This window comes from Lutjanus erythropterus, chromosome 11 (genome assembly GCF_056507025.1).
Source record: "Lutjanus erythropterus isolate fLutEry1 chromosome 11, fLutEry1.hap2, whole genome shotgun sequence".
Classification (NCBI taxonomy): domain Eukaryota; kingdom Metazoa; phylum Chordata; class Actinopteri; order Lutjaniformes; family Lutjanidae; genus Lutjanus; species Lutjanus erythropterus.
Genome location: NC_139327.1, coordinates 374,725 through 397,249, shown reverse-complemented (window position 1 = coordinate 397,249; position 22,525 = coordinate 374,725).

Genomic DNA, 22,525 nt, shown 5'->3' with positions numbered 1-22,525 from the left:
GAATTTTGAAAAATACATCAGTGTATTCAAAATAAGTGTTCAAAAAGTTTTTTTCAGGTTAAATATAATTATGATTCACTCTGGTAATTATTTTGAATAAATTATTTTTATTTTTCACTTTCATATATTTAGATATTTGAGATCCTATTTCTTTCAGTTACAAATTTTATCTTTTCAGATTCGAATCTTATTTTTTATAGTTTCAAATCTTTTTTTCACTTTCGGATCTTTCTGTTTCAGTTTCAGATCTTTTCTTTTCAGTTTCAGAATTTGGTATGTACTCCTTACAGCAGTGGTTCCCAACCTTGGGTCAGGACCTCAAAATGGGTTTGACAGATACTTAAATAAATAATTGCTAAATTAAAATTAAGGAGGAACTGATGCTCTGTGTTACCTGTTCTCACAGTGACATGACGTCTCTGTGGGTCAGACTTGTGGCTCTGTGCTTTTTCACTCACAAAAACAAGCCCTCCCTCCTCCCTCTCCTGTGTCTCCTCTTCATTTGCTCATAACAGACGGTGCTGAAAACAGTGACAGAATTGACATTGTACCGCGTTGCATCACCAAACTTTCATAAGACTCAAGTGTAGAATAAGTTTGGGTTTTATAGGAAAGATGAGAAATGCTGCTGCAAATCATTTATGCAAAACGTGAAAGTAACCGTATATTAAAAAATAAAGCCAGTAGGACATAGTATTCATTGGATTTTAGTCAAAAGCAAATACAGAATTAATGTTTTAAGGTTGTAATATCCCGTTAACTCAAAAACGTATTGCTTTACTCCCTGAAAAATCAATTATTAATTTTCTACCAGTAATGCATAGGTATACTCAGACATTACACACATGAAACCCTGAGTTGTTGCCAAACCATGCCACAAGAGGGAGTATGCTTTTAAGTGAGTGCTTTTTTTTTTTTTTTTTTTTTTTTTTTTTTTTTGGGGGGGGTTTATACCAAAAAAGAAAAATGGGTAAAGAGAGCAGTTTTTATTTTTTGCTGGCAGAAATAAAAACAAGACAGGTTTGTAAGTTTACATTCATGAATATGGAATTTACACAGTAGTAATATTAGATTAATAAAAAAAAAAAAAGCATCTTTTTCTCTATACTCAACACTTCCTAATATAATATTCCTCTCCTCAAGAGCAAAACCTCATCTTGTCTACTATATAGTCATACCAGAAAGATGTGTTTTGGACAAGACCAGAAAAGATGGCCTAGAGTACCATCACCTGACTTACACTTATCACAAGTAGAAGAGACAGAATGAATGACTTTAAACTGAATGAGTTGAAGTCTAACATTGATAGAACATGATTTAATCCTGCCCAGCCCTTTTGCCCATAACTTGTTTGAAATGTCTACAACAGTGTCCTTAATCCATGCCTCTTTAATGTGGAGAGAGGAGGTTGCCGATGAGAAAAGACCTACAAATTGTGAAATTAAATGTTTGGAGGTAGGGGTTTTAGTTGTAAGCTCATAAAAAATGTGTTATTTGGGGATCATATCAAAGTGAGGGAGTGACTGTCTGACAAAATTTCTAATTTGCAAATAGCGAAAGAAGTGACCAGGAGGCAGATTAAATTTCACCTGAAGTTACGCAAAAGAAGCAAGATAGTTGTTAATATAGAGATCCTTAATAGTGGACAGTCCCTTATCTGACCAGTGTGAAAAAACAACATCCATCTGGCCTGGCTTAAAAGGGGTTCTGACATATAGAAGCATAGATGGACAAATCTGGGAGGCTCAGCACACCTTTGATTTGTTTTAGGATCTTAAATGAGTTACGCAAAATAAAGTCATCCTTTAGCCATTTGATAATTGGATTTGGCTTCGAAAATAAAAAGGCCATTAAAGAGGCTCCAGTGAGTAAGACTGCATTACAAGACTCAATCTCAGGCCATCTGAGACAGGTACTGCTCTCCTGTCTAGCAGCAGAATGATGAGAAAACCCATGATCTGGCATTGCAGGCCCAGTAATAATGTTGGAAGACAAGAAAGCCCTGGCCACCTTCGTTAACCCAAATGAAGGGCATATTTTAAAGAACGAAGATGTAAGAAAAATCGGGACATGTTGAAAGAGAGAAATAAATTTGGGGAGTACTAGCATCTTAATAATATTAACGCATCCGATTAAAGAAAGAGAGAGAAATTTCCTTACTTAAACAAATCTTTACTTAAAAAAAATATGCAAACTTGCTGCCTCACAAAAAGTAATTTATGTTGACTTAGATAAATTACATTGGATTTACTTAATTATTATGACTGTGCAGTACTTAAATTAACCTAAATAAGTGGATTATAGTAACTTGTTTATTTAGAGTTTGCAGTTCTCAAATTATTCTAAATAATTGGATTATAGTAACTTGCTTATTTTGAGTTTGCAGTACTCAAATTATCCTAAATAATTGGATTATAGTAACTTGCTTATTTTCAGTTTGCAGTACTCAAATTATTCTAAATAATTGGATTATAGTAACTTGCTTATTTTGAGTTTGCAGTACTCAAATTATCTTAAATAATATGATTAGAGTAACTTGTTTATTTTTAGTATGGAGTACTCAAATTAACTTGAATGAATTAGATTACAGTAACTTATTTATTGTGAGCTTCCAGTACTCAAGTGATAGCTTAATTCGCTTTAGTGTTGCTCATCCATCATATTCAGGTCAACTTAATGTAATCTAACTTTGTGAGAGCCACACTTGGCCACTGTACTCAGGTTCAGCTCAAGGAGCGAGGGAAGGATTAGTGTAAAAAGTAAACACATGGGCCTGGTTTTGGTGTTGACGAGGCTAGTTCAGCTAGTTGGCTGAGGTCATAAAAATAAAGCGTTTAGCTTCTCAAAACAATATGCGTTCAAGAGTGAAACATTGGCATCACAAAACCATTGTCCATGAAAAAGTCTGACCTCACAATCGCTTGGCACTATTTTCTCTGAGAGAGAGGGAGAGAGAGAGAGAGAGAGAGAGAGAGAGGTGATCCAAGCTGAAGTTGGACCCACAACTGTCTCTCATGGCTACAGCTGTGGGTCCAACTTCAGCTTGGACCACTTCTCTGTCCTTCCTCTCTCTCTGCCCGTTCCAACTCCGTCTGATGAAGTTCGGCATCTGTTTATTCAGGTTCATAAAGGTATCCCTGGCTCTGTGCTAAAAGTTTCTTGACCTAAAAGAATTACAACAGCACATGTTAATTTCATTAAAAAAAACACACACACAATGAAGGGAGAACACTTAATGGATTAACTCAGTGGAATTAAAATTTATTTTAAAATGCTCAATGCATTTAACAGAAGACATTGGCTCTTGACAGGCTGAAGAGTGTTTTGTTAATGCTCAGTATAAAAGTGAACAATCAATAGTTTGATTACAAACCTACTTAACATTCTTTTATGAATTTTTATTCATCAAACTATTCAATCCAGGTGTGCTTTGCTGCAACAGCCAACAGATGTCAACATACGAGGCAGTATAATCGAAAACGACAACTTCTCAGCCGAACAAGTCAGTTTTGAGTCTCCACTACATTTTTTGAATAAACATTAGCTCAAACAATTGAACTACCTGGGAACATGTTCCAGTTTTAGACAAGAAAAATATCAAAGAAATAGCCTCTCAACAAAAATGCACAACATATAAAAAAAATTATGTTCCTGAAATAATTGCAAGAGAGAATATTATTATTAAGAACTAAACCCTTTCAGAGAATCTTTCTGAACTAATCATTTTTAGTTCTGTAGCTTAGGGTTATCTTGGGTGCCTATACTTTTTGAAGACCAAAGTAACAACCTGAAACATGACGAATGCACATTAACAACAAATATTTCCTGTTCTTCCTCTCTTCAAAATAAGAGTCCTGGATGTGTTGGCATTACTTGTACAAAAGCACATACATTTAAAAAGCACATACATTTATTTAAAAAAAGGTTACAATTCTTTCTTGGTATGAGACACAGGAAACTATTGATATTACTAAAACAATAATATTGGTGTGTCAACACTACATAGGCATTTTAAATTATTGGGATTATTATCTTGCAGGAGCTGTAAGTGAAGCCTGTGCAGTGTGGACATACTAATATTGCTGATATTTCCGTGTCTCCTATTGAGAATGAAATATAATCTTTTTGTTAAGTTGCTCACACCAAATGGGTTTGGGTAAATTTAAGTCAATTTTCTTTTATACAGGTAATGCTGGGACATCTGGGACTCTATTTTAAAGAGGGGAAAAGGTTTTTGCACTGTATCAACTTGCCTACCCCAGTAGTTTGTTTTTCAAACTAAGCAGTTTTGGAGGGAGTGTTTTGCTTCCCAATCCAAGCATGACTGCTTGAATGAATCTGAGTGTGTTCGCCATGCATTTTGGGTAATCTAAGTGAAGAGCATACATAAGTCCAAACATGAGGCAGACTGCCTGGGGAAAGTCTCTAACATTGTCCATGACAGTACTTCCCTCAAGTATGATGGCAGTGGAAATGGGCTGGAGGTGCACTGCATTTAGACCCTGCTGCTGAGCATCTTCGTTGACCACGGTCAGCACCCCAACTGTCACTGAGGCAAGTGCTTCTTCCTTCGCTGTATCCTGCAAAAGAAGCACACACAACTACCTTTTGAATCTGGTCTTCTTTTGGGAAATTCTGTAGACTGGAAGTGTGAGATTGGGGAATTCACATCCTTAATTTAATTACATTATGTACTAATTTAGGGATTCTGATCATTTATGAGTGAGATTAGAATCCACCTGATTCTGATCAACTGAAAATAAGTGTATTTTAAATAGGGCTGTCAAACGATTAAAAATTTTAATCGAGTTAATTACAGCTTAAAAATTAATTAATCGTAATTAATCGCAATTCAAATTATCCCCAAAATATGTCATATTTTTCTGTAAATTATTGTTAGAATGGAAAGAAATGACACAAGGCGGATATATACTGTACAGCAACATACTGTATTTGTTCATTACAACCATAAATCCACACTGAATGGCATTAATATTGTTCAAGAACATTATTTATTTCTTAGACAGTATTCTTTTTTTCTCTTCAAAATCAACAAGACTTTTTCTTTCTTTCTTTCTTTCTTTCAGTAACAGGACAGTATTTTTCCCCCTCTTCAAACTAGCACAACAGGGCCACTCTTTTTTTTTCTAATTAAAAATTCAAAACCAGAACATCAGGCTAAATCTACCTGCTTTGAGCTTCACCATATAAATCAAATGTTTCTTCTGCTGTGTCTCTCTCTCTCTCTCTCTCTCTGTGTGTGTGTGTGTGTGTGTGTGTGTACATTTAAATGTGGCCCTCTTCTCTACTCATCCTCTAGCCCAGGGGTGTCAAACTCAATCACAGAAGGGGCCAAAGTTTAAAACACAGTCTAAGTCGCGGGCCAAACAGGATTAACATTTATTAAACTGTCTAAAACTGACTATGTTTAATTCAGAAATATGAATTTGAACAGCCAGACTGCAACAACTTTTTCCTCAATAAAATAAATAAGATTTAAAATATTTTTTTTTTCTTCAACAATAACAAAGGAAAACGAGAATATTTCAGCTCAGAATATTTCAACTCACATATCCAGGTGGGGGTTACATTTGAAAATGCTTGCTTTTTGTCTGCACACAAGATATCGCACACTTTAATCATGCAACCCCTCAATCGCACTGCATTTGGCATAAAAGTCTGCTCATATAATAATATTACAAACCCATCAGTCCATCAGGTACAGATGAACATATTGACCTGCTCAATTTAACATTAAGGCCAAAACACACTGAGAACTTCAACAGAAAAGTCAACTGTAGCTTCTATGGTGCACTGCAGGCTTCAGATTTAAAATGTAACACCACAGAACCAGCAGTATTTTAGGAAAAGGTTAAACTGCACACTGACAAGACAGAGTCTGTCCTCTTCATCATGACTTACAATAATGCAGCAATTAAGTATTTAAAAGTACTCAAATCAGACTTGGAGTAAAAAAGAAAAAATCGCACACCACATAAGTGTACATTAATATTATGATTCATGATCATAAAAAGTTTTTTTTTATCTCTCTCCCTCTCCCTCTCTCTGCTGTGGGTCAGTCTTATTTTTATTTTTACCTGGTTTCAGGTGGAGCTGCAGCTCATCTCCCTCCTCATATACTTGTGTTTCTTTGCACTGAGTCAGTTGCCGAAACAGACAAACCTGTTTACATTGTCGTTTGACAGAAGCTCGCGTCTTCGTGACTGCGAGCTGATTAATTTCTCGAGTTGCGCGGCAGCTGACGCAGTGCATTGTGGGACTTGTAGTATGAGTGGTGGGAGTGCTATTTACCGACGGGCCATTCATAATAGACACGTGAAATTATCTCGCGGGCCGTATATAATTGAATCGCGGGCCAGATGTGGCCACATGTGCTCTAGCCAGTCGCTGCAAATTACTATCTGCTTATTTATTGTTCCATCTGTATTCTTTTTAAACTGAAATTCCCCATCCAGAGGGCCAACCTGCTCTTCCTCCATGTTTACATTCACCGCACGCATGCATCCGCTCTGCTCACTGCGCGTCACTGCACTTCTGAGTGGTATTATGGGATGTATGGGGCGGGTCATTCTGCGCATGCGTCAAATGCGTGAAAATTTTTAACGGCATTAATTCTAAACATTAATTATCGCCCGCTAACGCGATAATTTTGACAGCAGTAATTTTAAATATTTGACAACACTATCAAACGTATCAAATATGATTTGTCAGTAACTTGAGATCAATATGTTTCTTTCTTCTTTCAATATGTTACTTACAAAGCAAGTCTTGTAGACCTCACTGGAGTCATCACCAAGCACAATAGGAAGGCCTCTGAGGACAACAGAGCGAAGTGCCGTCACATCTGGCGACTAAAAATACAGAGAGAGAATAGATACAAGTTAAGAACTTCGTAGCATTTTGAGGGGTGGGGTGGGGGGTATGTGTTGATATACTTTTCTATATTTTCTCTAATAGTTCATAGCCTCATAATAGAGACAGGGCTTTAAGTTTTATTAGTATAATTGGTAACATTTAAATACCTAATTTTACACATCCCAATTTCCCTGTAAACATTTTCTTTGTTTTTATACAAACTCAACATTTCATTTTCATTGAGCACTCACTTGAAATGTGCAAACTACCATACTGTTGGACTTTCTTGTTACGAAGAATGACAGACTGAGAGACACATAAAAACCTGTTGAAATTGAACAAAAACATGTTGAGATGAGTAGTCCACAACAACTGGTATAGGTGTTGTGAAAGGATTTTAAAAAACATGATTTAATTGTTGAAGTGATTTAGTTAGTGTATTTATGGGTACACATCACTGGTACGGTCACCAAGGGTACATCTGTCTCGCTTGCTCTCCACAGCAGCATGCAGCAACACAGCAGAGAGGAAGGCAGTGTGAATGGTATGTGAAACAGGCCTAAGGTGCATTGCCACCACCCGTTATTACAAAATCCTTACCAGGCAGTTGATGTGCTGCATCAAGTCTGTCAGTTTTTGTCCTGTAGTTCCTTTTTTGGACTTGAAAAGCTCGATGAAGCGTGGGGTGTGTTGGTCTAGGGCTTCATAGAAGTCTCCTTCAAGGTTCCTACTGGCGACGCGATTAAACTCAGCAAAGACCTGAAAAAATGGAGAGTGGAAGGAGGGAGAGGGATAACAACATTAAACTGACTGTCATTCAATTAATTCTGTAGAAAATTAAAGAGCTTAACATATGAAACTATGGTGAATAATACATTACTACTTATATTATTAAACAAATAACAGTACACATACTGACATTGAAAACATTTTACTGATTTGTATATAGTACAAGAGTAATTTTTTGAGGATGATGTGTTTTAATATTCCACCTCACAGCATTGATATGTTCTGACTGACATTTAATCTGCTGGAAACTTAATGGGGGAAGGCAGGCCAAAACGAACAAGTAGCTTACCTGTCTCTCAGTGAAAAGTGCTGGCCAACGTTCAACCGTGCTCTGCACAGCAGGCTCCTGTGTCACTATCTCCCTTCTGCACAGTGGGAATGTTTGGTCCATCATTTGCGAGACTAGAGTGGCATTGGGTTTTTTTTCCTTCATTTCCTCGATGACAATCTTCCTGGCATTTTCAAGGCTTCTTTCATCATGTCCGTCAGGTAAATTAGGCAAATAATTGGCTTCACCTCTTTTTGGTCGCTTGACATTCTTGCTGGATGATTCTCCATCTGGATTAAGTTTACTTCTTTTACCCCCATTTATCATTACATCATCACATCCTGCTTTTCGTAGCTTTGTACGATAGTTTGCCATCTTGAATTTTATGCTATTTTTCCAGCCATACCACCCTGGCTGGGGACCAGGTTCAGTGAGACTGGGGTGCTTACTTATCAGTGATTTTGCGACACTGCTGAAGTCGTCATCGTTCGGGTATGCCTTGAAACTGTACATTGTTTTGGCGAGCTTCTCAAGTATGTCATGTTTCATGTCTTGTGATGGAGTAATTGGGAGACGGTCTTTCATGAATGAAAGGTCTGCCTGTCTCAGCCTGTACTCTACATCCACTGAGAAATTGAACTGGAGTTTGAAGTCGTACTGCAGTGACAGCTTATCCCGCAGCTGTGTTTTTAGTTCTTCAATGGAATCCGGTCTATCATTTAGGGTCAGCTTCCTTATATCATCTTCATCAACGACAACTCAGAGCATCAATCTTTGGTCAATCTCAATGTCACCTCCTGTGAAAAAATGAGATCATCTTGAGACATGCAACATCTCAGTGTTTAATCCACTTGGCATAATATGTACCATTTGAGTGTAACAAGCTGTTTGCCATGAACTCTGTAAAGTGACAGAGGAAACACATCATTCAAATCTGACAACTGGGTGACTGAGAAGATGGGCAAATGGCTGCTGCAGAGGTCATACACTCTAAGATGCTCATCGTACCATGAGGTCATCAGTCTGCAGACAAATGCTACATCTGTGTTTATAACAACAATCTTTGAGATTTGTCTGAACTCTGGGAGCCCTGCGCAAGATCCAACAGAAATGACCATGTCAGAACTGTACTTGATGCCATCAATGATGACAGAGGAAGCTACAAAGACTGTGTTCAGCTGGTTGTTTCTTTGATTGAGCCAGTTCTGCACATTTTCTGGAAATGAGGAAACCATCACAGACTTCACTTTGTGAATTTCAATAGATGGCTTAAAAAAAGTTGTGGCAGCTAGATGGAAGGCCATCATTTTCTGATGTCTGTTTGCTAAAGTCAGGGGAATGTTTTTAAAGTTGTGAGAGTGATGCACAACTTTCTTGAAGAACTTGTGTTTCCCCTCAAAACGCATTGTCCACACATCAGATAGAGGACCAAAGGTTTGAATGAGCTGAGGGTAATGCTCAACGTAGTGGTCCTTTGGTCGTAGCTTTTCACCCGGGAAAACCTTCTGAAACAAGTGTCTATGGTCAGAGATTTTGCTATCAAGAAAGCACAAAGACTCTTCTGTAAAGCTTGTGGACATTGCCAATTCCACCACATCTTTTAAGGTCATTAAAACCTCCCAGGTTTCATCACCGTCTGGAATGTGTTGACCAATTAATAATGGTAGAAGTTGGAGAAGAGTCCAATTTTCGTGACCATTTCCTCCAATTGTTGACTTTGAGGAGAAGGTCTTTGGAATGAGTTGGGGTTGATTTGCTCTGTCTGCAAATGTGTATGGGAACTGTTTAATAGCATCATTCAGGGCCTCAAGGGAGATAGTTCCCTTCGATATCAGTGCCTTTAAGCACAGAGCCAACTCTACTGGAACAATACCCTCCAGAAGATCATGTAGAATGTCTGGAGGGTAGCCATCAATGACATAAAAAAATGTTGCAAGCTTTCAGTAAGTGGACAGCTTCCTTTCACACCGTATTGTTGAGCCTTGGTTGAATCCTGTGACACCTCTTGCACATGTTTGTCATGGTTTTCTTTTGTTCTTTGTTGAAATAAGCCTGTCTGTACTTCTTTGTCCTGCATTTCCTCCCGCTTGGCCATACAGAATCGACAAACTTGGGTAACTCTGAAGCTTTCAAAGAACCCTCCCAAAGAGTGGGCAGCCAGATTGTCTGCTGCAACAAATAACACTGTGCCCTTAACAATGGCTCCCAACTGTTCAACATATATGCCTTGTTGCTCAAGAAAAACAAGGTCCTGAATAAGAGGGTGAAGAGTTTTGGCATAACCCTGGTCTTTGATGTCATTGGCCTTGCAAAGCAGAGCAAGCTGAATGGAATGAAGAGACGAGCGATATGTTTGTTTGTGCTTTTTTCTGGAGGTTCCCAAGGGGTTAGCCACCTCAAAATCATCAATATACAGTTGGAGAGCGATCCTGAATTCTTCCTCATTCAAGAAAGCACTGTCTTTGAAGCGGGCACCATCTCTGTAAGATTGGTATTTCTCTGACAAAGTTGCCTCATGTGACATGGTCTTTTCCAGAATTTCTCTATTGCTCAGTAATGTTTGCAGCATTTTTAGTATGGGGACATACACAACATTCTGCTTGTTTTCTAGGACAAATTCAACTGGCATAACCAAAGAGAATTCCCTTGAAATGTATGATTTTCGCCTGTTAGCAGTTGACAACGATCCCTCATCAGAAGTGAATTTGAGGAATACATTATTCTCAATGACCACTTGAGCTATCTCATTCACTAAAGCATCATCAACATTTGCACAATGCGTATGTAGAATTTTTCGAATAGAAGAATGTAGCAATGGCTGTGATAACAAATAAATTTGGTTGATCTGATCTATGACCTCTTGCAGGGCAGTTTCAGAGATGTTAAGAATTGATAACATTTTCAGGAAAAGAGCAGCTACATTGCGTTCCAACTGATTCTCTAAGTCCTCCACATCTTCATTTTGCTCAGCAACTTCACAGTCAATATCATCAACTTCAGGGTCACTCTCCTCTAGCTGAACACTCGTATTTTTTGGAAGTTCTTCAACTACAGTTTTTGAAACAATTTCCTGTTTTAATGGTGTCTTGTTGTGCATCTGATGCTCTATGCTTTTGTGTGCAGTAAAGGTAGAATAAACACTACTCTGAAAGTTACAGTCCTGATATGGGCAGGCAACCAATTGCCTCAGCTTAAGATGTCTTCGCAAATGGGTAAAGAAGTCTGCTTCTGTGCAAGGCTCCACAAAGTCGCACAACTGACAGTGAAATGCAGTTTCTCCACTTTTGCCTGCATCCTTTTGAGTGTGCCATGTTGAAAGGTGTACTTTGAGTGCATTAAAAGATTTAAATGTGCAGAGGCATTCCTTATGAAGGCATGGGAGTGGGGATGTCCGAGTGTGAAATCCATGTTTTAAGCGGTAATGCTTAAGCAAGTAGCCTCTCTTTTCAGCAAAAAATGTGCAGTACTTACAAGTCCACTGCATTAGGGAGCACTGCTCTGGTTGACCTGAAAAGACATGATAATTTCAGCATTAAGCACTTATTTTTAAAAAAAAGTTTAATTTTTTTCCTTAATAGTCACAAATTAAAATGTACAATTAATTGTTTTAAACACAAATTAAAATCTGCAATGAATCATTTTAACATTGACAAACTAAAATGTGCAATAAATTATTTTTAAATGAAATGAAAGATTTTTTTAAATAGTGAAATTGAAATATACAATGAATTTTTTAGTCACAAACCAAAAATGTGCTTTGAATTATTTTTTTAAACAGTCATAAATAAAGATGTACAATTAATTATTTTTTAACAGTCAAGTCGAAGTGTGCGATGAACAGTCACAAACTGCCATGTACAATGATTTATTTTAAGTCCAAAATTGGAATAAATTAACTTGATCCGTTTAACAATGGAATTGGTTTTATCATTATCCCACTGTAGTAACATTAATGTATTTCTGTTACCCAAACCCATGGAACTAATACAAATATTGAATTATTATTGTATTGTATGAAGCATTAGGTAAATACCTTTAATTGCTGAGAGCGGAGTAAGTGTGGACAGTTGACCATCTGCTTCAGCCTGAATGGAGGACAGTGAAAAAACACACAATTAAGGCAACAATTTCAAAATATAGACACATAAATCAACACACCAGGTTGTTATAATATCACTCTTGTTAACTGTATTCCTATATTGAGCTTTAAATTCAGTGGCAAAGGAGAAATCCTTTAGAAAATACAGAGATAAGGACCCCGACTCTCGTTACATTGTCAAAATAAATTAAATCTGTGTGGATCCTTAGGTGTAGTTCACATCAGTGGCGCCGGGATCGCTCGCGCTCTGCAGCGATCGTTTCGGCGTATGGTCTGTTTTGGGCGCGAGCCGCGAGCGATCGCGTCAATCTTGGCAGGAAGTCACACATGAAACAACGAGAGAATCCAGTCAATTTTCTAAATTAAATCAATTTTCAAAATAAAACACAGAGATTGACAAATACCATAGCCCTCTCCATGTGCGTTTGTTGCCTATTTGTGTTTATTTATCTAAACAGAACGCGACAGAGATGAAAACACACACACATCGACACACATATATACACAAAGGGTACCCACACACACACCGACACACCTTAGGTGTATATAGATGACCTATATACGTTCAGGGTACACATAGCCTACACCGACAGACACACACACACACACACCGACACAGGCTACACATACACAGCTGAGGGGCAGAGGCCTTGTCGACCAGCGCAGAGAAATGAGCATCTGGTGTGAACTGGAAGGCTGCGGCTAGCGCGCGATTTTTGAGGGCGAGCCGCTTTGCACGCTTCGGCGTCCGGTGTGAACCGGCTGAAACTAACTTCCCTGTGCGGGTCGGAACACCGTGGTCCCGGTACCGAAGCTCCGCCACACCCACAACAACGCCAAACGGCCGACCTTCTCTCCCACACTACATAAACTGTAGTCTACATTTGTTTAAAAAAATGGTAATGTTACTGTGCTAGTGGTGATATTTGAATTTGATTTTGTTTACTCCTCCCTGGCAAGCACACAGCACTACACTACAACAAGACAACGCGACGGTTTACAAAAGAGTAAAATATTTACTTACCAAATCAATGTGCTAAACACAAGTAGGCTAGGTTAAGGTGTTGAAGGGAGCTCCTGGTTGACCATGCGGTTGACGTGGACATGTGTAGGAAAGTTCTGGTTGCGCGGAGTAGATGAGGCAGGTCTGAGCATGTCCAATAAAACGCCCAAAGCACACTGGGTACAATAAATTATTCTTTCTAATTTGACTTAACTGGGATAAATCAAGTTAAGCATGTTTTCCAACCCCAAATTACTACTTACTTATTTAAAATTAGTGTTCATAACAGGTTGATGAAAACTGAGTTTGGTTCACTTATCATATTTAATTAATTTGTATGTTAGCATTTGCAGTGTAGTGATATTAATCCCGAGATACACAAGGTGTTCAGTGGAAAGTCTGAAGGGTAGATTACCAAGAAAGCCAGCGTCGAGACCATGAGAGAAGGGCATGAACAAACTTTTTCCCCAGTTAACACTAAAAGATCTAAGAACATCCCTGTCTTCCCTTTTTGATATAATAAACAGCTTTGGGCAGCTTTCTGGGTTTAGAGACAAGATTATATCATCTGCGTACAGACCAGTGGTACAATGAGATGTGCCGCAACCAGAGGCTCAAGAGTCAGCGCAAAGAGCATTGGGGAGAGGCAGCAACCCTGCCTGGTTTCATGGTGCAGTGAGAAAGGGGGAGACCTGTCAAAACGGAGGATTTGGGGCAAGAATAGTAGCAAACATGTACTTCCATTCAATTTGATCAAATGCCTGTTGGGCATCCAGGGAGATAACTGCCAAGTAAGGCAATTTAGTAGAGTAAATTATATTCAATGAACGCTGGGTGGTTAGAAAAGGAAAATCTATTTGGAATAAACTCTTTTTTGCATAAATATGTTAATTAGCCTCACTTCTGGTCAAAACTACTAAATATTTAAATATTTTTAGAATTTTAAGATTTTAAATGCCAATTTTATAAGCACTGTCACCGACACCAACAAAATGAAACAGAAAACCAACCATGCACCCTCAATATGCATTTGGTTTTCTGAGTTTTGTTTTTTCAGGGAAAATGAAAACTAGTATTACTGAAGCATTTAGAATTTTTTTCATACTTGCTTTATGACCAGCATTTCATTCATAGGCCTATAGTGGGTAAATTGTGTCATGAGGTGGTCAACAATTAAAAATGACTAATTTGACCTCTTCCCTACAGACCAGAATGCATCTTTTTATACTGTAATGGCTGTGCGATCAAAACATGTGGTTATAATGGAAGTCAATGGGGAAATTTCATCCACCAACAGTATGAAAGGGAGAAAAAGTTCAAATGTGATGGTGCACAAAAAGTAATAATGCATCAAAGTCAATGTTGTACTTATCTTATGTACATCATGCATGATGCTGCACAAATAGTTGTGAAAGCATTAAAACTTACAATAACACACAACAATTTTCACTTTTATTTCATTTATTATTTTGCAGGAAAAGATTAAAAATAACGTAATAAAATCAGAATTAAACAGCTCTGACTCACTTAAAACTGGATTACAGCTAATTTCTGTTCTGCATCACATAAAAGACAAAATCATATAACAAAACAGAACAAACAAAAGATCCAGTACCACAGAAATTACTACGTACTTTGTTGAATCAATTCAAAGATTTCATGAGATGATCACAAAGTAACGATGGGTTCGTCCTTTGCCAGTGGTTATTTCTCTGTGTTTTTTGAATGTTTTTTTTTTATTCCAAAGGAATTATAAAATTGCTTGTCCTATATTATGTTTTTGGCATGCAGTGTTTTGTGTCACCATGTTTTTCACTTTAACACTCAGTGTGTATACTTGTGTTACAGGACTTTGCTGCTGGATGTAAAATACAGAGTGGCAAGTGCGTTGTCACTATTAAGGTAAGTATTGGTTCTTTCTTTGTCAGACCTGGCTATTGGCAATGTATGCTCAGGCCTGGAATGAAGTCATTTTTAGGAGAAGTCACTTTGGCCTATGATGAATTCGCATTTATTTGAGCTTTCTGGACAAACTGTATGGCACAAAAGTGCACAAACAATAGGTAATAATTACACTGTATGACGAAAGGAAACAGAAACAGTTTTAGCTGATAATTAGCCAGATGAGCTCCTGTAAGTAATCAATACAAACACACATCATTAGACTGTAAACCATTATTCAAACCAATAAACAAATGCAGTCAATCAGACAACGTAAAAGCTCATTTTATATTTCACTATTATAAAAATATCGGGTTTTTATTGTGTTGTGTACTTTCAGTAGTGAGTGACAGATAAACACACACAAAGGGCAACCATTTATTGCATACTACAGTTAGAAACTGACAATAATTAGCTGATAATTAACCTGATCAGCCACAAAGTAATTGATACACAAATTATTAAACCATTAACCAACCAACATTATTAGACCAACTGTATGATTAGAATTGTATAGATTGCAGTGTCCATGGCCAATTCCATTCTATTTAAAGTCTGACCTTTGCTAATTCAAATTTTCTTTCTTTGTAAGACCTGTATACGGCAGTATACAAAAACATTTTTGGAAAATTGAATTGTACATTAACATTAACATCTTCAAATGGCTCTTAATAAACACAGTATTTTTTTCGGACAGTGTTTAACATTATAAATCAATAAATTCTACTACATTTTAGCAGCTTTCTGAGTGTTTTCTTAGTGTTAGACCAGTCGATTAGTCTAAATTCAATTTTGCCTTAATCGACAGGGAAATTAGTCACCAGGAACATCCCTAATGGTGACTAGGGATGTAACAATACATTCAACTCAAGATTCGATACAATTTCTGATACTGGCTTAATAATCCGATTTTTCTTTTAACATAATGAGATTGCAGACAAATTATGACTAAAAAATATTCTTGTAATTATTTGTCAGATAAAAAACACAACATTTCTGAGGTAGGGTGTAGCTGCAAAACACAAACTATGCGATGAATGTATATTTAATAGGGCTGTCAAAGTTAACACGTTAATGCTTTAATGTAAATTCCTTTTATTCATTCATTTTCTGTAACCGCTTAGTCCGTAAGGGTCGCGGGGCTGCTGGAGCCTATCCCAGCTCACATTGGGCGAGAGGCAGGGTACACCCTGGACAAGTCGCCAGTTCATCGCAGGGCTGACACATAGACAGACAACCACTCACACTCACATTCATACCTACGGGCAATTTTAGAGTCACCAATTAACCTAACGTGCATGTCTTTGGACTGTGGGAGGAAGCCGGAGAACCCGGAGAGAACCCACGCAGACACGGGGAGAACATGCAAACTCCACACAGAAAGGCCCTGCCCCTGCCGGGGAGCTGGGGGATCGAACTCAGGACCTTCTTGCTGTGAGGCGAAATTCCTTTTAACAAGACAATTTTTTTTTTAAACTTTATTTTTATTATTTTCTTTTAAACAAAAACAGAACTTAAAACAGACAAGGTCATCACAGGTGTAGAGAAATGCTAAACATACAGAATGAGGATTGAATGAACCTGCGTTACATTCATTCTCGAAAAAGTCCTTTATGTCCATGAGTGTTATTTGAGGTCCAAAAAGTTTTTATGATCCTTGGCTCCATTTAATGCTAGTCGTCAGTGTTTCCTTCAAAGTGAGATGTCTCCCATTCTTTCTTAACTTAAAAGTCTACTCTGTTTGTGCAAAGGAAAAATACATTACATTGTTTCTCCAACCAAACACGTATAAAGAAATCACTACAGTTTCAAATAGGACAAATAGGACATTTTTTCCAGTATTTTTCACATTTCTTGGTAGCATGTCTCAGGGAAAAGGTCAATCGTTCCATAGTATAAATGGCATTAATTATTTCTATCCACTCAAGGATTGTAGGAGGTTCTATGCTCAACCATTTTCTGGTTATTGCTTTTTTTTACTACCTGCTAGTAGTATTTGTAACAGGTATCTGTCCTGTTTTTTCAGGACAGTTGATACATTTCCCAAATATATAACACTGAAATTAAAATCAAGCTCTGAGCTGATTATAGATCTGATCTCTGTCACCACATCTGTCCAGTAAGAAAAGATTTTAGGGCACTCCCAAAAAATGTGAAAATGACCAGCAGACATTTTACCACACATTCTCCAGCACCGACCTTGTTCGGGGTTGTGACTTTGTGATTTTTTAACCTTTGGAGTTATAGGTGTCCAGGTGTATTCCCTCCATAAATCTGAACTTGAAGTTGTAGACATTGTCCTACAAATATTTAACCAGTCATCTTCAGTCAGTGTTATGTTAGCTTCTTTCTCCCACCTTGATTTAACATACAGAGTGGAAAAACCCCTGTCCAGTTGTAAAGATGAGTAAGTCTTTGAGATCAATTTCCTATTAGAGTTATCTTTGTATGCATCAGTGAATATCTTAATCAATCTCAGTCCCTTCTCTCCAATAGTTTTAATATTTGTGTCAAAATAATGTCTCAGTTGAAGGTACCTGTTACAGTGATGATTATTGTGGGAATAAGAAGAAAGAAGAGATGACACAGGTGTACCCAAAAAAAATGTTCAATACGAGCTTGGGTTCTTCCACATCATACAGCATACAGAGTAAGAAGGAATGAACCAAGAACACTCCAACAGTTACAGCTTTTATAGGGTTGTCTGACTAGACATAACCGGTTTATTTTTGGACCATGCAAATATGCCAACAATGGACAGAGTCTTGTCCACCAGACTTTCTGGCACCCTGCCAGCCATATATCTGTCACCATACAAGTCATGTCGGAGTGTAAAACATACCACACCAGTCACAGAAATACATCCTGACAGTACTTAAAGAAATTGCATTTCTCTACGTTATATGTTTTTGAAAGACTGCATTTGTCCAGGGTTTCAATCTGTTGTCAAATTTAGGCGGTGTTGCCAGCGTAATATTCGTGCATTCCTCTCGAAGTTCAGGTCTTTAAATTCTTTATGCCAAATGTTTAAGGGGACTGCAGTCCATTTAGATAATTTGTCTAAATATTTCTTCTGAAGGGATTTTTCCCCAAGTACAGATTGAAGAGGTATGTTTGTTTGAGTTTGTTCTATGTCTTTCCATTTCGCATCATATGTAGGATCACACCAGCAAACCAGAAAACGTTAACTGTGCTGCTTTGTAATAATCTTCTAAGCAGAGTGAAGCCCTTCCTCTTCTGTCCTTGGGCAATTGTAATGTCTGAAATTGAATCCTAGGTCTTTGCTTTCCCCAAATGAAGGATGAAATCATTCAGCTCCACTCACTGAATTGCTTGGGAGGGACATCAACAGGCAATGACTGAAAAAGGTAGAGCAGCCTGGGTAATATATTTATCTTTATAACGTCTATTCGATTATACATGTTCATTGGTAATAATGACCAGCGATTTAAATCGGCCTTAATATCCGCTGTTATATGAGTATAGTTATGTTCATAGATGGCAGTTAGATCTCTAGGTATTTGTACTCCCAGGTATTTAATTATGTCACCCTTCCATTTAAAATGACATAATCTGTAAACTTTTTCTTGTGGTTCATAGTTAAAAGTAAGAGTTTGGGTTTTCTGTAAGTTCAATTTGTACCCGGAGTATGAACCAAATACTTTAAGAAGAGACAGTAATTTAGGCAAGCTTTCATTAGGGTTGGTAAGCGTCACAAGAATGTCATCTGCGTACAGACAGGTCTTGTGTTGTGTATCTCCAATCAATATGCCTGTTATGTCATTATCTTCTCTGATTCCCTGTGCTAGTGGCTCAATAAAGAGGGTGAAAAGTGTAGGGCTGAGGGGGCATCCCTGACGACATCCCCTCTCAAGAGACACTGTTTTAGATAAATTCCCGTTTATTTTAATTCTGGCTGTGGGAGAGCAATGAAGGTAAAGATTTCAGGCATCCAACTACCTGGCTGTTAAAACCAAATCGTCTAAGAACCAACCAGTTTGGTTTGTATCTATCAAATCCAGGATTATATTTTCCATTCGTTTTGTGAGTATTAATGCAAATAATCTGTAGTCCATATTTAAAACAGATATGGGTCTGTAAGAACTAGACTCTGTCCTATCTTTACCCGTGTTAGGAATGACTAAAATTACTGCTTGTGTCCAGGACGATGGAGTCTCCCCCCCTCGAAGAACATAATTAAAACATTCCTCAAGAACTGGTATTGTAATCTCTCTAAAGGTTTTATACCATTCCGATGGGTAGCCATCTGCACCTGGCATTTTATTCGTTTTTAATATTGATATAGCCTTGTTTATTTCTTCTTCTATTATCTCCTGAGTTATTATTTTATTCTGCTCTGTTCCTACAGATGGTGAGTCTAAAGACATTAGAAAATTTGATATGGCCGTTGACTCAGCTGCCTGAGGCTGAGCAAAATAATATAATTTTGTGTAGTATTTTTCAAAGGAAATTTGTATGTCATCCAGTGTATGATACATCTTATTGGTTTGCGGGTCTCACTTTATGTATAAATCTCTCGGCCTGCTGTTTGCGTATTCTCCAAGCAAGTAGTTTTTTTTTATTTAGAACCATTCTCATAAAAAATGTGTTTAATTAATTTAGCTCTCTTCTCTATTTGATTTTCATATACTTTGTTTAAAGTCTGTTTTATATCCTGAATCTGGTTTAGAACATCAATGTCATTATATTCCATATGTTTATTCTCCAAAGACTTCAAGTTTTCAGTCAAATCCTTGTTTCTCTTTTTCCTTCTTCTTCTGAGCTGACCACATGATAAGTTTACCTCTAATAACAGATTTTGCAGCGTCCCACAGTGTACTGGGAGACACTGTGCCATTATCATTATGTGTAGTGTATTCTTGAAATTCTCCCTTTATGTATTTCTGACATTGAGGATCATTCAAAAGATTAGTGTTAAATCTCCACAATGTGTCTTTGGGCTTGCTGTCAAAATGCAGTGTTAAATATACCCCTGCATGATCAGAGATATCCCTTACCCCAATGTTACATTTGGTAATCCTGTGGTGATCTGAATTAAACATAAAAAATAATCAATTCTTGAATATACAGAATGAGCATGAGAAAAAAAAAGTAAAGCATCTATCAAGTGGGTGTAGCTCCCTCCACACATGTACCATACCGTCTTATTATTTTTTTGTTTTGTTTTGTTTGAGGAGTCCATAGAGGGATAAAGTTGGATATTCCAGTCTCCCCCACATACCAACACACCTGACACTTTCGTAGATATAAGATTAAAAACTTTTTTTGATCTGCTGTTTATTATTTCCTGGTGGTCTATAAACATTCAATAATGTCACTTGTTTGTGGTCAATTAAACCTTTGACCATTAAGTAGTGCCCTTCTTTATCGTTGATCTGTGAGGAGAGCTGGAAGTTTACCTTGTTTGAAATTAGTATCGCTACAGTGCAGTGCGCCATAGAAGCTTCAATTGACTTAACTATTGAAGTTTCTAGTGCATTTTGGCCTTAATGTTAAATTGAGCAGGTCAGTGCTCATCTGTGCCTGATGGACTTTGTCATGTAATTATTTGAGCATGTATTTTTATGCCAAATGCAGTGCCTCTGAGGGTTTCTGGGCATATTTGTCATTTAGGTTAATGTATTTGATTTAATAAAGTTACATTTGAATTACACTTTAAACACTTGAAAAATATCCCTTTAACCCTTGAGGCAGCCTTAAAAAAAAACTATATACTTTTTTCCCAAAGGCCAAAACACATTGCAGGGTTAAGAAAAATGCAGTGAAGTGACAAACATTTCATGGAGGAGCCGAGCATCGGTCTGTTTCAGACAGATATTTTAATCTGATTTAATCTGATGCTGTGGATGTGGGCCCTCAATTCTGCAGTGTCTCTTGACTGGTCCTGCCATATGATAGCCAGAATACTTTTGACTGCGGTCTGGTGTTTGCTGAGTGTCCTGTATCTCAATGCAGTTGTCTGGATGCGGGCCCTCAATTCCAGTGGTGGACAAAGTACTCAACCCCAGTACTTGAGTCAAAGTATAGATACTCCTGGTCAAATATTACTCAACTACAAGTGAAAATTGCTCAGTCAAAATTTTACTTGAGTTAAAGTACTAGAGTACTTGGTTTTAAAAATACTTAAGTATTCAGAAGTACACGTTTATAAAAATACTTAAGTATTTAAAAGTACAAATTACAAAGTACATTTTCTAATATCAATACATGCTGTATTGTTTTCATGATGCATTTACAGAAGCTTGTAACTCTCTGAAACCATCTAATGATGCACTGACCTGCTTGTAGAACCAATCTGCTGCACAAAGCCTATAGAAACACCTATAAACACTTCAGCATAGAAATACAATCAAAACCAAAAAGGACAGCTGTTGTCATGTTCTGATGTAACTGTATTAAAATCACCACATAAAATTAGATTGAAGCTAACTGTAAGGAGTTCTCCAAGTCTGTTAAATAACTGAGATTTCTTTCTGTCTTCAGAGGCAGTATATATACATGAATTATGTGGTATTTTTCACCCCGATTAAAACAATCCAACTTTAAAAGCTACCTGGAACAATTAATAATTATAATAACATCTTGAGATTTCATTTTGTCTTTCTCCTGCTGTCACCATTACTGCTTTTTGTTTGAATGACAGAGGGACAACTTGCTTGTTCTGGGTTATGGGTCCTGGATGATGTATTTCCACTTTTACATCAATCCAGAGGAGCTACTGTGATTGGTTTTCTTTTGTGAGGAGAGCACAGCATCTGACCAACTGCATTTTAGAAAAGAAAAACACCAACAGCTGACTTCAAAGCTCAGTCGAAAAGTAACAACAACCTTCCTAGAAATGTAGTGGAGTCAAAAGTACAATATTTGTTTTTGAAATGTAGTGGAATGAAAGTAATACGTTTCCAAAAAAACAAATACTCAAGTAAAGTACAGATACTCAAAAATGTACTTAAGTACAGTACTCAAGTAAATGTACTTTGTTACTGTCCACCACTGTTTAGGTGTAAATCTGGAACAAATAAGTAATGCAAGTTTAATATTTAAGAAATTGAGTGACTCGAACTTAAACTAACATCATTTAAACAATTTTTGATTTAAGAGCTAAGTTGATTCCAAGTTTTAGAAAACTAAATCTGGTAAATTCCCTAAGGATTCTCTAGGAGAGAGGAGGCACCATGGTAGGTTTGTGAGGCTCGTGCAAACTGCTTCTTGTAACCGGCACCAAAAGTAAAAGACTGTGCGCCTTAGGGAGCCTTCAACGAGCTTCATGGTCAGGCCAATGGGTAGAATAAGAGGGCCCACCTTCATCCCTCTCCCCTTTCCCATAGCTTTAATGCCTTGGGGTTCATACGTTGTCTCAAGCCAGAAACGAGGCCAGTGAACAGAGGTCAAGTTGTGCAGGGGACCCACGGTGGCAACCGGACAAAGGACGGAGCCATAGCCGTAATTTTTCTGGGGGCTAAGACCCGCTAGTACAGTCCACTGATCCATGAGTGCTGCAGGCAGCAGATTAATGAACATGCTGTCG